A 13515-nucleotide genomic window follows, 5' to 3' on the forward strand; every position below is an offset into this window, starting at 1 on the left:
ACCTGCCTGTCCCTGATTTCGGCAGTGGGCTTGGCGGCACCGGCGCGAACAGAATGAACAATTCACTTCTCACCCTTCTCCAGGTGGTGGCCTATTCTGCACAAGTTCTACCGGAACATGGCCTCGTCAACGTATCGTGGAACACGGCTTTCCTTTGCGCCGCACAAAAAACAGGAGCGGCTGCAACAAGCTTTGACGAATGGCAATGGACCGGCAACCGCTGCGTCGGCACAGCACCAGGAGCATCGACATTATCGGCGGAGGCGTTTTCCTTGAACCTGCCTGTCCCTGATTTCGGCAGTGGGCTTGGCGGCACCGGCGCGAACAGAATGAACAATTCACTTCTCACCCTTCTCCAGGTGGTGGCCTATTCTGCACAAGTTCTACCGGAACATGGCCTCGTCAACGTATCGTGGAACACGGCTTTCCTTGGCGCCGCACAAGAAACAGGAGCGGCTGCAACAAGCTTTGACGAATGGCAATGGACCGGCAACCGCTGCGTCGGCACAGCACCAGGAGCATCGACATTATCGGCGGAGGCGTTTTCCTTGAACCTGCCTGTCCCTAATTTCGGCAGTGGGCTTGGCGGCACCGGCGCGAACAGAATGAGCAATTCACTTCTCACCCTTCTCCAGGTGGTGGCCTATTCTGCACAAGTTCTACCGGAACATGGCCTCGTCAACGTATCGTGGAACACGGCTTTACTTTGCGCCGCACAAGAAACAGGAGCGGCTGCAACAAGCTTTGACGAATGGCAATGGACCGGCAACCGCTGCGTCGGCACAGCACCAGGAGCATCGACATTATCGGCGGAGGCGTTTTCCTTGAACCTGCCTGTCCCTAATTTCTGCAGTGGGCTTGGCGGCACCGGCGCGAACAGAATGAGCAATTCACTTCTCACCCTTCTCCAGGTGGTGGCCTATTCTGCACAAGTTCTACCGGAACATGGCCTCGTCAACGTATCGTGGAACACGGCTTTACTTTGCGCCGCACAAGAAACAGGAGCGGCTGCAACAAGCTTTGACGAATGGCAATGGACCGGCAACCGCTGCGTCGGCACAGCACAAGGAGCATCGACATTATCGGCGGAAGCGTTTTCCTTGAACCTGCGTGTCCCTAATTTCGGCAGTGGGCTTGGCGGCACCGGCGCGAACAGAATGAGCAATTCACTTCTCACCGTTCTCCAGGTGGTGGCCTATTCTGCACAAGTTCTACCGGAACATGGCCTCGTCAACGTATCGTGGAACACGGCTTTACTTTGCGCCGCACAAGAAACAGGAGCGGCTGCAACAAGCTTTGACGAATGGCAATGGACCGGCAACCGCTGCGTCGGCACAGCACCAGGAGCATCGACATTATCGGCGGAGGCGTTTTCCTTGAACCTGCGTGTCCCTAATTTCGGCAGTGGGCTTGGCGGCACCGGCGCGAACAGAATGAGCAATTCACTTCTCACCCTTCTCCAGGTGGTGGCCTATTCTGCACAAGTTCTACCGGAACATGGCCTCGTCAACGTATCGTGGAACACGGCTTTCCTTGGCGCCGCACAAGAAACAGGAGCGGCTGCAACAAGCTTTGACGAATGGCAATGGACCGGCAACCGCTGCGTCGGCACAGCACCAGGAGCATCGACATTATCGGCGGAGGCGTTTTCCTTGAACCTGCCTGTCCCTAATTTCGGCAGTGGGCTTGGCGGCACCGGCGCGAACAGAATGAACAATTCACTTCTCACCCTTCTCCAGGTTAGTGAAAAACGTTATTACAGCAGTATTAGGGACGATTGTCCTGGTTTGCTAGTGCTGCCGAGCCCACATGCCCTCTTGTCTTTTGCTGTTGAGTGTTGCGATGTCATTTCTGGCATTCTGCTGTGTTGTGGCGATATTGAAACGAACCCGGGGCCCGACACGGCGGCGTTGTTACAAACTATTCTTGATGGGCAAAACGAAATGAAGGCGGATATATCAGAAATGAAGCATAAGCTGTCTAACATGGAAAAGGTGGTATCTCATGTGACCGAATTGGCTAAAAGGCTTGAGGAGTCTGAGAAAGAACTATCTAGTTTGCGTGCAAGCATGTATAACATGTTGAGAAAGATCGACGACCTCTAGAATCGTTCTCGTCGAAACAATGTTGTCATTCACGGTATTCGTGAGGTTCCAGATGAAACGTACGAACAGGTAAAAACCAGTGTAGTAAGCGGCATTTTTCATGAAAAACTGGGCGTTTCCGTGGCGAGCACCGAACGTAATCATAGGATAGGACGACCAAGCACAGAGCGTCCCAGGCCTGTAATTGTGCGTTTTGGCAACTACAATGAAAAGATAGAAGTACTAAAAAATACCAAGAACTTGAAGGATACAAATTTTTCCGTTCACGAAGATTTCTCAAGTATCGTCAGGTACAGAAGGCAAAACCTTTGGAAGAGTGCTGCAGATAACCTAAAGAACGGACAAAAAGTGGCTTTAATTTTTTACAAGCTGAAAATAGATGGTGTCATGTATGCTTGGAATGACGTTACAAGCGAACGTTATCAGGTTCATCAGCCGCTATCAAATGCTTCCACGTCTGCCCGAGAGAGTGCTTTTACGCCTACCCGGGGGAGCGCTTCTCCATCTGTTCAAGACTGACAGACAAGCGGAAATGAATTTCATATACTAAACATAAATGCACGCAGTCTTATTAATAAGGTAGAGGAGCTGGAGCACGTTTTATTAGAACACCAACCTGATGTCGCAGCTGTCACGGAAACTTGGCTTCACCCTGCTACTTTGGATACGGAGATATGCCCCCCTGGGTATGGCGTTATCGGATTTGACCGCAGCAGCCGAGGGGGAGGCGTAGCTATTTTCATTGACAATACGATACAGCACACGGTTATTTCAGGCCCTCATAACATCGAATCCGCTTTTTGCCGAGTCTATCGCGGAACACATGAAATTTTAATTGGCGCTGTGTATCGTCCTCCGGGCGCAACTTCAGACGTCATTGATGCATTGAACGACTTTCTACACCATTTGCGAATTCAAAACAAAAGCGCGATAATCGCGGGGGATTTTAACGTTGCGGATATGAAATGGGATGAAATGATGCCGGGGCAACCTGAACGAGAGGCAGCGCTCGGTCTTCTAGATTTGTGCTTTTCTCCTGGGCTTCAGCAGGTAGTACGAGAGTACACAATAGTACAGGGTAACAGCAAATCAGTTTTAGACCTTCTTTTTCTAACTCAAGGTCTTTTGTCACAGCCGGTGGAGGTAGAAGTGTTGCCTGGTCTTTCCGATCATTGTCTAGTTAGTATGAAATTGTCCTTTGCCTCTTTTCGAAAGAAAACGATTGAAGTGTCATCTTACAGAGATTTTAACAGGGCAGACGACACCGCCGTACTTGACGAGCTAGAGTACTGCTTTGACCCGTTTGAAGAACTAAGCTGTAACGAATCAGTGACTGTTAATGAACTATGGTTAGAATTCAAATCTTTAGTCCATAGGTGCACAACTCGTTATGTGCCACTGGTCACAAAAAAGAAACGTGCGTGCAGTCCGTGGATAACAAGGAACATTATTCAACTAATAAGAAAAATCGGCAGGCGTAGGAAAACGTGCCGACGCACACTCGATCCGGCTGCGTTGAGTGACATGCTAGCTCTAAGTAGTAATATTAGGTCACACATAAAGGAATCTAAAGTTAAGTTTTATAACGTTACATTGGAAAAATTTCTACGAGAATCACCTGAAAAGTTTTGGAGGCACTTGGCAGTACCAAAGAAAAAAGTCGCAGAGATAAGCTCAGAGAGCGGACCTATAAGTGAAAAGAGTGAAATGTGCGATCTTTTTAATAGATACTTCGCAAGTGTTTTCGGTGAAGACGATAACAAGCCAGCGGATACTAGGTTCGCTGCTGAAACACGCGCAATTGACGACATAAGCTTATCGATAGAAGGCGTACTGAATTTATTGTTGAGCCTAAAAACATCAAATTCAATGGGCCCTGATGATATTCCTAATCTGTTTTTGAAGCGATACGCAGAATGGTCAGCTAGATACCTCGTACTAGTGTTAAGGAAGTCACTATCAACAAGCACGGTTCCCGATGATTGGAAAACTAGCAAAATAGTTCCTATTCTCAAGACTGGAGATTCAAAAACGGTCAGTAATTATCGTCCCATCGCACTAACGTCAACCTGTTGTAAGCTTCTAGAGCACATTGTCTCAAAGCACATTCGACAATACTTAACAGATATTGAATTCTTGAATAGGTGTCAGCATGGTTTTCGACAGGGCATGTCAACGCTTACACAATTAATAGAAACTTTGCATGATTTTAGCGAAATCATTGACCACAAAGGGCAAATTGACATAATATTCCTAGACTTTAGGAAAGCCTTCGATCAGGTAAATCATATAAAACTATTAAGCAAATTTCAATCAGTACTCAAAACCTCAAATATAGTTCGTTGGCTGGAAAGTTTTCTTGTGGGCCGCAGGCAATTTGTAAGTATTGACGGGAGCGCATCCCAAGTGTGTGACGTGACAACGGGAGTGCCACAGGGCTCCGTACTCGGACCGTTATTGTTTCTTGTTTACATAAACGACCTCATTGAAGATTCAGAAATCAATGCCAGATTATTTGCAGAGGATTGCATTATTTATACTAATGTTAATTCAGTTGAAGATCAAGTTAAGCTTAATGGTTACCTGCTCAACATTAGCGAATGGTGTAGAAAGTGGGAAATGTCTTTAAACCCCAGTAAAACAGCATGTATGACAATCACACACAAACAACAGCCACTCGAATTTGCTTACTCATTAAAAGAAAACAAACTTAATCGAGTAACAGAATATACATACCTGGGAGTGACAATTACTTCAGACCTGCGTTGGAACACTCACGTACATAACATTGTTGCTAAAGCAAATAAAAGATTAGGATTCATTAGGCGGTCACTTAAGCATGCTACACAGGATACTAAACTTACGGCTTATAAGATGCTCGTACGCCCGATAATGGAATATGTGTGTGAGGTGTGGGATCCCTACACTCAAACACTTGCAGTTGAACTGGAGCGAGTGCAGCGACGTCCACTTCGCTTTATCTATTCTCGCTTCCGAAGACAAGATCAAGTAACCCCACTTTACACTTTAGCGAACTTGCGCCCTCTTCAATGTCGCCGGAAACAAAAAAGACTCATTCTTTTCTATAAGATTATGAGCAACGTGGTACATATCGATAAGCAGCAATACATAAGCGAAACTACTTCACGTATCACTCGGGGTAAACATTGCAGACACGTAAAAGAACAAAAGTTTTCTAAGCACTGCTACAAGCATTCCTTCTTCTTGTCCACAGCGAGAGAATGGAACAGACTGCCAGAGAATGTGGTGCTCGCATCGGGTGTGGATGTGTTCTCTGCCGGAGTTAGTGATTGTTGGTATAGTGCCTGATATAATGCGCCTTGCATTTGTGTTGGGCATGGTGTTTTCACATTGTTTTCTGTTTTGTTGCAGCGATATTTTTGCGCATTTTTATTTGTTGCTTAGAGGTCAGTTCCATTTTTTGATATGTTAAAACTTGGCACCGACTGGATGGTGCTGGTGTTTTGTTTGTCGTGTTCCGCCTTTGTAATCTGTACCCTGTATCGCTCCTATTTTGGTCCTGACCGGACTGATAGTATCTATAATAAATAAAAGAATAAAAAATAAATAAATAAAAATAAATAAATAAATAAATGACAGCTAGGCTTTGAAAATGGCTTAGCCAAAGAATGGGAGATCGCTGGCTAATATGGCCCATCATAGCCATGGTTTTTTGATGGCACAGCCAATATCAGAACCTCATTGGCAACTCTGGGCCTACTTAGGGCCACGGTTTGCCAGTGGCTTTCTAATATTAGCCCGCTGTCATGTACTACCAGGGTTATTCTTAAACAAGAAATGCTACACCTTTTGTGCTAAAAATGATAACATTTGTCAACACATCAGCGTGTATGCTACTACTTCACGTGTTAATCCCAGTGCCGCAGGTGGTTCTGAAGATTCGGGATAGCTGGCTGGGCGCCTTCGTCAGCGTGCGCAGCTGATCTCTAGAATTTCAGTGCTGTTCACCAATATTCGCAGTGTTGCTCGCAATCGCCATGACCTTTCCTGTGCCGCCGATGCCACATCGGCCGACATTATTGTCCTAACGGAAACATCGCTGAATTATTCTGTTACTAGCACGGAAATCCTCGCTACCCTAATGCGGTACTCCATATTTCGCTGTGATCGCAGCAGTCGCAAGTGGCGGCAGTGTTCTGGTCGCCGTCTGTGATCATCTCGATTGCATTCGTATTGATATTCCCACGACACTAGTGTTTTTATGTGTGCAGATCATGAGAGAATATCAAGAACTTCTATTGTGTGCATGCTACCGTTCGCCCTCCACTGGTATTGGTTATTACAGCGACCTTCATGACGCGCTAAGATTTGTGTGTGCCAAATCTCCGAATCTTCCTGTTTTCTATTTGGTGATTTTAATTTTCCTAATATTACCTGGTCTAGAGTTTCGTATACCATTATCAACTCTACGCAAGAATCGTCTGATTTTGTATAGTTTGTTTAACTCAGGTAATAACGCAGCCTACAAGGGTAACATCTTCAACATCCAATGTATTAGCTTGTTGCTAACAACAGCCCCTGATGCTGTTTCTAATATTACCTCTTTGTCAGGCATAAGCGATCATTCTTTATTACATATAATGTTGAATTTCCCTGCTCGAACGGCGCATAAAAATTTAAAAGTAATATATGATTATGCTAAAGGAAATTACACTGCGATCAATAAAGCACTTGAAGACTTCCTTGACGAATTTCTGGGAAACTTGAAAATCTGTAAATACCAATTGGCAACTTTTAAGATATAAGCTTTGCGAGTTGGTCGACTTGTATTTTGCTCGAAAAAAGCTTTTTAACTACCTCCCACTATCCATGGCAACGGCAGCATCTCTTGATCGAGCTCCTGTTTTTTTTGAAATACTTTGTGCTTCTGTAGCCTTCAAGGCAACCTCGCCGTCCCAGGCGATGGCGGATGACCCGCCGCCTCTGCTTCCTTCTGTGGCTAGTAGTGTGAACTGCACAGATCAGCCTGGATGCAGTATGGATCTCCCCTCAGAGCTCCCGGGATCGTCCAGTTTCTCTGACTCGGATGACATGGAGTTCGACGGAGGCTACACCGAGATTGTGAGTCGGCGCCTGAAGAAGAAGCTTTCCAAAACCCCGACTGAGTGTGGGCCCAGTGTGTGTACGAAGCGGGCTAACAAGTCCATTGTGCCAGCGAAGATGCCTCACCAATCCAGTGTGAGCAAGAAAACAACCAACGAGGCCAATGTAAGTGAGCAATCTCTCACTTACACAATTTCATACATGCCTGTTGAGGAAGAGAATCTCAACTCCATCAACAGGCAGACTTTGACTCTTCTTCTTGAACGACTGGTTCCGGGCCAAGTCAAAGAAGTGCGTATTAACGCAAGAAGGAATATCCTCTCTGTTGATGTCTCTAGCCGGGCAACCCTGGATAAGTTGAAGACCGTGTCTGTCCTTGGCAACATACGAGTCCGCTCGTTCTTCGCTCATGGACTTAACACTACTGCTGGTGTGATTTCTGACGTGGACATAGCGATCAAGGATATGGACTTGGTGCAACTGCTATCAAGTTCTGTTCGCATAACTGACATCCATCGTTTCGGCAAATCACGGTGTGTCAAACTAGTGTTTGAGGGTACTACTTTACCATCGCATGTGAAAGTGGGTTTTGTGAGGCACCCAGTGCGTCCTTATGTGCCCCGACCGGTGCAGTGCCGAAAATGCCAGAAGATTGGACATGTAAGTGCTGCGTGTACGAGCACGAAAACATGTCCGCGTTGTGGTGGCGTGCACGATGGACCTACATGTACGATTGAGTCTCCAGTTTGTGCCAACTGCAAAGGTCCTCATGAGGCAACATCTAGGGAATGTTCGAAGGTGAAAACAGAGATGAAGATCTTGAAGACAATGGTGAGAGACCATTCTACTCACCGAGAAGCAGCAATCGCAGTACGTCGCTCCAGGAGGAGGACACGAAGTCGGCAGAAGAAATTGAGCTCAGTAAATGACGTGTCAACACATCAGGAGGACCGAGACCGCTCTGCCGCGCAAAAGCCACTGCCTCCAGCTCCGCAAGAGCCAAGACTGACAACCCCCCAGGAGGACCCCGCAGAGTGGCCACTTCTACCATCGCGTACTGTAAGCTCTGTGACACGTCCGCCTGTGCGTCCGCCGGCTGTGTCGACAACAGATGATCAAATCAGGGCGATGCTGAAACAGCTGATAGGCACCTTACGGCTGATAATTGCTGGAGTGGACACGCCAATTGCAAAGGCTGCTGTCCAAATTTTAGACGCTATTGAACCGGTGCTTGCCACCCTTTAATAGCAGTCAAAATTATGGCTCTACCGTCGTCAGCACCCTCACTGCAGGAGAGAATCTCTCGATCGGCAGTATTACAATGGAATGCTCGAGGTCTGCGAGGCCGCCTAGCAGATCTCAGGCAGAGGATCTTCAAATACCGATTTCCGGTGCTTGTAATATGTGAGCCTAATATCACATCTCCTTTTCGACTGTCCGGTTATGAAAGTTTCCTCTCTGAAGCGGCTGGGCATTTGAGCAAGGTACTACTATGCGTCCGTCGTGACCTCACTTACGTTCGGCATCAAATTCCTGGGGGCAGTAGCAACGAGTATGTAGCAATCACTGTGACTTTGAATGGGCGCACAATCTCTATTATAGGTGGCTACATACCACCAAGGGGTCGATTTGATGCCCTACGACTACAATCGCTACTTGACAGCGTTTCGGAACCCCATATAATAGTAGGAGATTTCAATGCGCATCACCACGGCTGGGGAAGCGCCGTTACGAACGTTCGAGGACGGGATATCGCCACGTTCATGAACAATGCAGGTCTCGTTTTGCTCAATGATGGCACGCCGACATTTCTACGCGGGACTACCTACAGCAGCTGCCTGGACCTTGCATTTGTATCCAGGCGCCTGTCATCGTTCGCAACGTGGTGTGCTGATATTGAAAGTTATGGAAGTGACCACATACCGACGTATGTGCAGCTACGGTGGTTTCACCGTCTTCCAAATGCCAAAATACGTTGCACCGACTGGAGTGCTTTCCGCATTGTTCTAGAAAAAACCTGTGGGAAACTCGCTGATCCAACAGATGTGGAACAGCGTATTATTTCGGCCATGCACGATGCAACACGCAATATCTCAGCGCCAAATTCCACAGCACCAGTGGATGTGATCTACGCGCAGCTTCGGGCGATTCGTCGGCGCGCAGAAAGAAAATACCGGAGGACAAAGGATGTCTCGGATCTCCGGGCCTCTCGACGTGCCCAGAAGCAAATACAGCGCTATTTGGAGAACCTAGGCAAACAACGGTGGCGGTCATTTTGCAGCAGATTGGATCCCCGCAAACCACTCTCCACAATCTGGCACGTTGTTCGAGCACTGCCGACATTTCCCCAGCAGAAACACCCTTTCCGTGCATTAGCACTTCATGATAGACGGCAAGAACTAGAGCTGGCGGAGGATTTCTGCTCGAGAATTGCCGGAAGCGCTTCTTTACCTCGGCAGCATCGATGTGCTCCCCCCACGATGGACGATCGACTGGACATCCCCTTCACAATTCAAGAACTGAAAGCAGCTCTTTCTGCTTGCACGCATCCTTCATCCCCAGGACCTGATGGAATAACATACAATGCGCTTCGTCATCTAGGCCCACAGGTAATGGAAGCCCTCTTAACATTGTTCAACCCCTCTTGGGCCTCTGCCACTGTACCACAGCAGTGGAAAAGAAGCCGCATTGTGGCCTTGCTCAAACCAGGGAAATCGCCACTCACATTAACATCCTACAGACCAGTAGCTCTGGCAAGTTGTATTGGCAAGACGATGGAGCGTATGGTGCTAACCCGTCTAGAATGGTTCCTTGAAAAACATGGGCTATACCCTTCCACAATGACGGGTTTCCGCAAAGGCCGGTCTGCCATCGACAGTGTAATTGATCTCGTGTCAACGGTAGAACATGAAAAACGCCGTCACAGGTTGACTGCTGCTCTTTTCCTCGACATAAAGGGCGCATTCGATAATGTTCAGCATGATGCAGTACTAAATGCACTCGAAGAATGTGGTATAGGCGGACGTCTACACAATTGGATTGCAAGCTATTTGACAAACCGGACAGTCTACATGGAGACTCTTGAAGGTGACACAGCAGATCATCATGTTGCTTGTGGTGTTCCTCAGGGAGGAGTGCTCAGTCCAACGTTGTTCAATCTCGTGCTCATTGGCCTTTTCAAACAACTACCGAAGACTGTTTCAATATCCGCCTACGCAGACGATATTTGCATCTGGACATCAAGTGTCACGCGTCCCCAAGTGCAAGCAAGATTGCAGCGTTCGGTGTCCATTACGTCTGCGTACTTGCGCCGTCAGGGGCTTGAACTTTCGCCAACTAAAAGCGTAACATTGGCTTTCACACGCAAGATAATGGCGTGGTATCCGGTCACAATCGACGGGCAAATTGTTCCATACGTAACACATCACAAATTCTTAGGTGTTACGATAGACCGTGACCTGTCCTGGACGAAGCACATTTTTGTGCTCAAGAAAAAGCTCGACAGCTTTGCAAGCATTGTGTGGTGTATGGCAGGAAAATGTTGGGGTCCCTCTGAGCGATCTTTACTACACGTGTACCAGGCGCTGGTAGTCGGCCTTCTCAGATACAGTGCACCCGTTCTCTCGGGGGTCAGACTATCAGGCCTGCGTGTGCTTGAAAGCGCGCAGGCTCGTGCTTTAAGAGTATGCTTGGGTTTGCCATGTAAAACTTCTACATGGGGCACATTTTATGAGGCCCGCGCCTGCCCAGCACGAATTTATTTTCAACAGGAGCCACTTCGTGTGCATTTACGGCATCTGACCAGGCATCGTCATCACCCCCTGACTAACATTAGTGCGGTGCGTCCAGATGCAGCCTTTTCCAGAGCCCTTTGGATGCAGCGCAATGCGCTGCCTTCGAACTATGCGCCACACCAGATTGCGGAGGTGCCACTTTGGGCAGTACCAAAACCATCTATACGGACAACAATCCCAGGGATAACAAAGAAAACGCACATTCCAACAGTCGGACTGAAACAGCTGGCGCTGTCATACATTACATCTATGTATACTAACACCCAGCATGTTTTCGTGGACGGATCTGTTACGACCACTTCTTCAGCTGCAGCGGTGATAGTGCCAGGAAATGCCTCATGTCACCGTTTCAAGCTCATGCACAAAACGTCCTCTACGGCAACCGAATTGGCAGCCATACGAGAAGCCGTCCTTTATATTGGTCACCAGCCAGCGCAGCAATGGACTATATTCTGCGACTCGAGATCGGCATTACAGGTCGTACAAACTTATCTAAAACCAAGAGCATGCGAGCAGCTGGTTCAACAGATTGTGCTTTTGTTAGCCGAGGCTTTCCACCGCGGCCATATCATAAAGTTTCAATGGATACCGAGCCATTGCGGCATAGCGGGAAACGAGCGTGCTGACGCCGAGGCTCGGATGGCACATAGTGATGGTGCTTTCATTGAGATAGCCTTTTCAAGATCAGACATTGGAGCCTTGTTGGCGCATTTAATGCAGGCGGCAATGCAGTCGCACTGGCATGATCCGAGTCATCAACAGGACCGCGTGTGTAAGCTTGACGCTGGCTCACGATTACATTTCCCATCTGTGGTGGTGCGACGTCATGGGACTTTACTCCACCGGCTACGGCTCGGCGTTGCCTACACCAAACACTATCTTCACAAGATCGGCATCGAAAGTAACCCAAATTGCGCACAGTGCAACACACCAGAGACTATTGGACACCTTCTTTGCGCGTGCCCGAAGTATACTTCTGAAAGAACAACATTGGAGGCGACCGTGAAAAACCTGGACTCTCGCCCTCTCTCTGAGGAAACTCTTCTGGGCGCAAGGACGAGACGTTCTGATTGGTGGCGTGTGACAAAAGCCCTGCTCAACTTTTTGTGTGAAACAGGCCTGGATACTCGTTTGTGACCGCCTGTGCACAACCTACATGGTTAATGACATGTGTCGGTGTTGTGTTGCAGACACCAGTTTTGAGTTTTATGTGTATCCAGTAACCGCGATGCGAGCGCCAGCCAGTGTTGTGTGTGTGTGCGTGTGCATAGACATCACCCGTGAAACTCATTGTATTATGCCATCATCAGCCTTCATTCACACTTTCCTTTTCCTCCTCTTCCCTTTCCCCTGTGTGGAGTAGCAGGCCAGGGCCCTGTTACCACCGGCCGACCTCTCCGCCTTTCTTTCATTAAAATTCCCTTTCTTCTTCTTCTTCCCTCATTAAACGTCTGGAAAACAAAAAAGGAGGTTTCTTCCGCAAAGCTAAGTCGTCTGGAAAGCGTGAGCACTGGTCAGCACTCAAGAAATGGTTAACAGTTAAAAGAAGTCTTTGAAGGAATCGAAGCACTACTACTTTATTGTGACGTTGCCAACGCTTGTAACGAACAATGCAACAAAGTTTTGGAGTAGTGTCAATAAACGAGACCAGGCACTTCTGTACCTCGTTGGCCCTTAGTCAAACCCTATTTCAAGCACTGACGTCGCTGACACCGATCTTTAACGAGACTTTCAGTGCAGCTTTTTCAAGTACCCTAACTGACATTACTGATGTTAGAGAATATGCATGTAACATAAGCTTTCCAATGGACCCGGTCAGGTATGGTTATGACGAAATTATTAACATAATTAACAAATCGAAATTCTCCTCTTCTTGCAGGCCTGATAACATTAACAGCAAAGTTCTGGAGAACACTAAAGTGTACTCCGCAATTGTTCTACTGAAGATATATGAGCAATCGCTTGAAACAAGAGATATACCACGCGAATGGAGTATGGCTAAAGTGATTCCACTCCATCAATCTGGAGACAGGCATTCACCCTTCAATTATCGTCCCATATCTTCAACTTCCATTTCCTGTAAAATCATGGAGCATATATTATTTCCTCAATTATCTGATTTTCTTGAATCATTTTCGTTTTCAACGACTACACAACATGGATTCAGGGAACAGTTTTCCTGTGAAACACAGTAATAATCTTTCAGAAACAAAATTTACTCCATTCTTAATGAAGGTTCATAGGTCGACGTCATCTTCTTAGATTTTTTCCGGGTTTTCGATAAAGTGTCGCATAGTGTACTGTTGTATAAGCTTGCTCATCTTCATATTGACTCGAAAGTTCTAGCATGGATTCGCTGGTTTTTATCTAATCGCTAGCAGTTTGTCCACGTTAACGGTCTTCAATCATCTTCAAAGCCGGTTACGTCTGGGGTACCACAAGGATCGGTACTCGGACCCTTGTTATTCGTTGTGTACATTAATGATCTGCCTAATAATATCAAATCTTTTTTATTCTTTAGGGGTTTATCG

The sequence above is a fragment of the Amblyomma americanum genome, chromosome 5 (genome assembly GCF_052857255.1).
Source record: "Amblyomma americanum isolate KBUSLIRL-KWMA chromosome 5, ASM5285725v1, whole genome shotgun sequence".
Classification (NCBI taxonomy): Eukaryota; Metazoa; Arthropoda; class Arachnida; order Ixodida; family Ixodidae; genus Amblyomma; species Amblyomma americanum.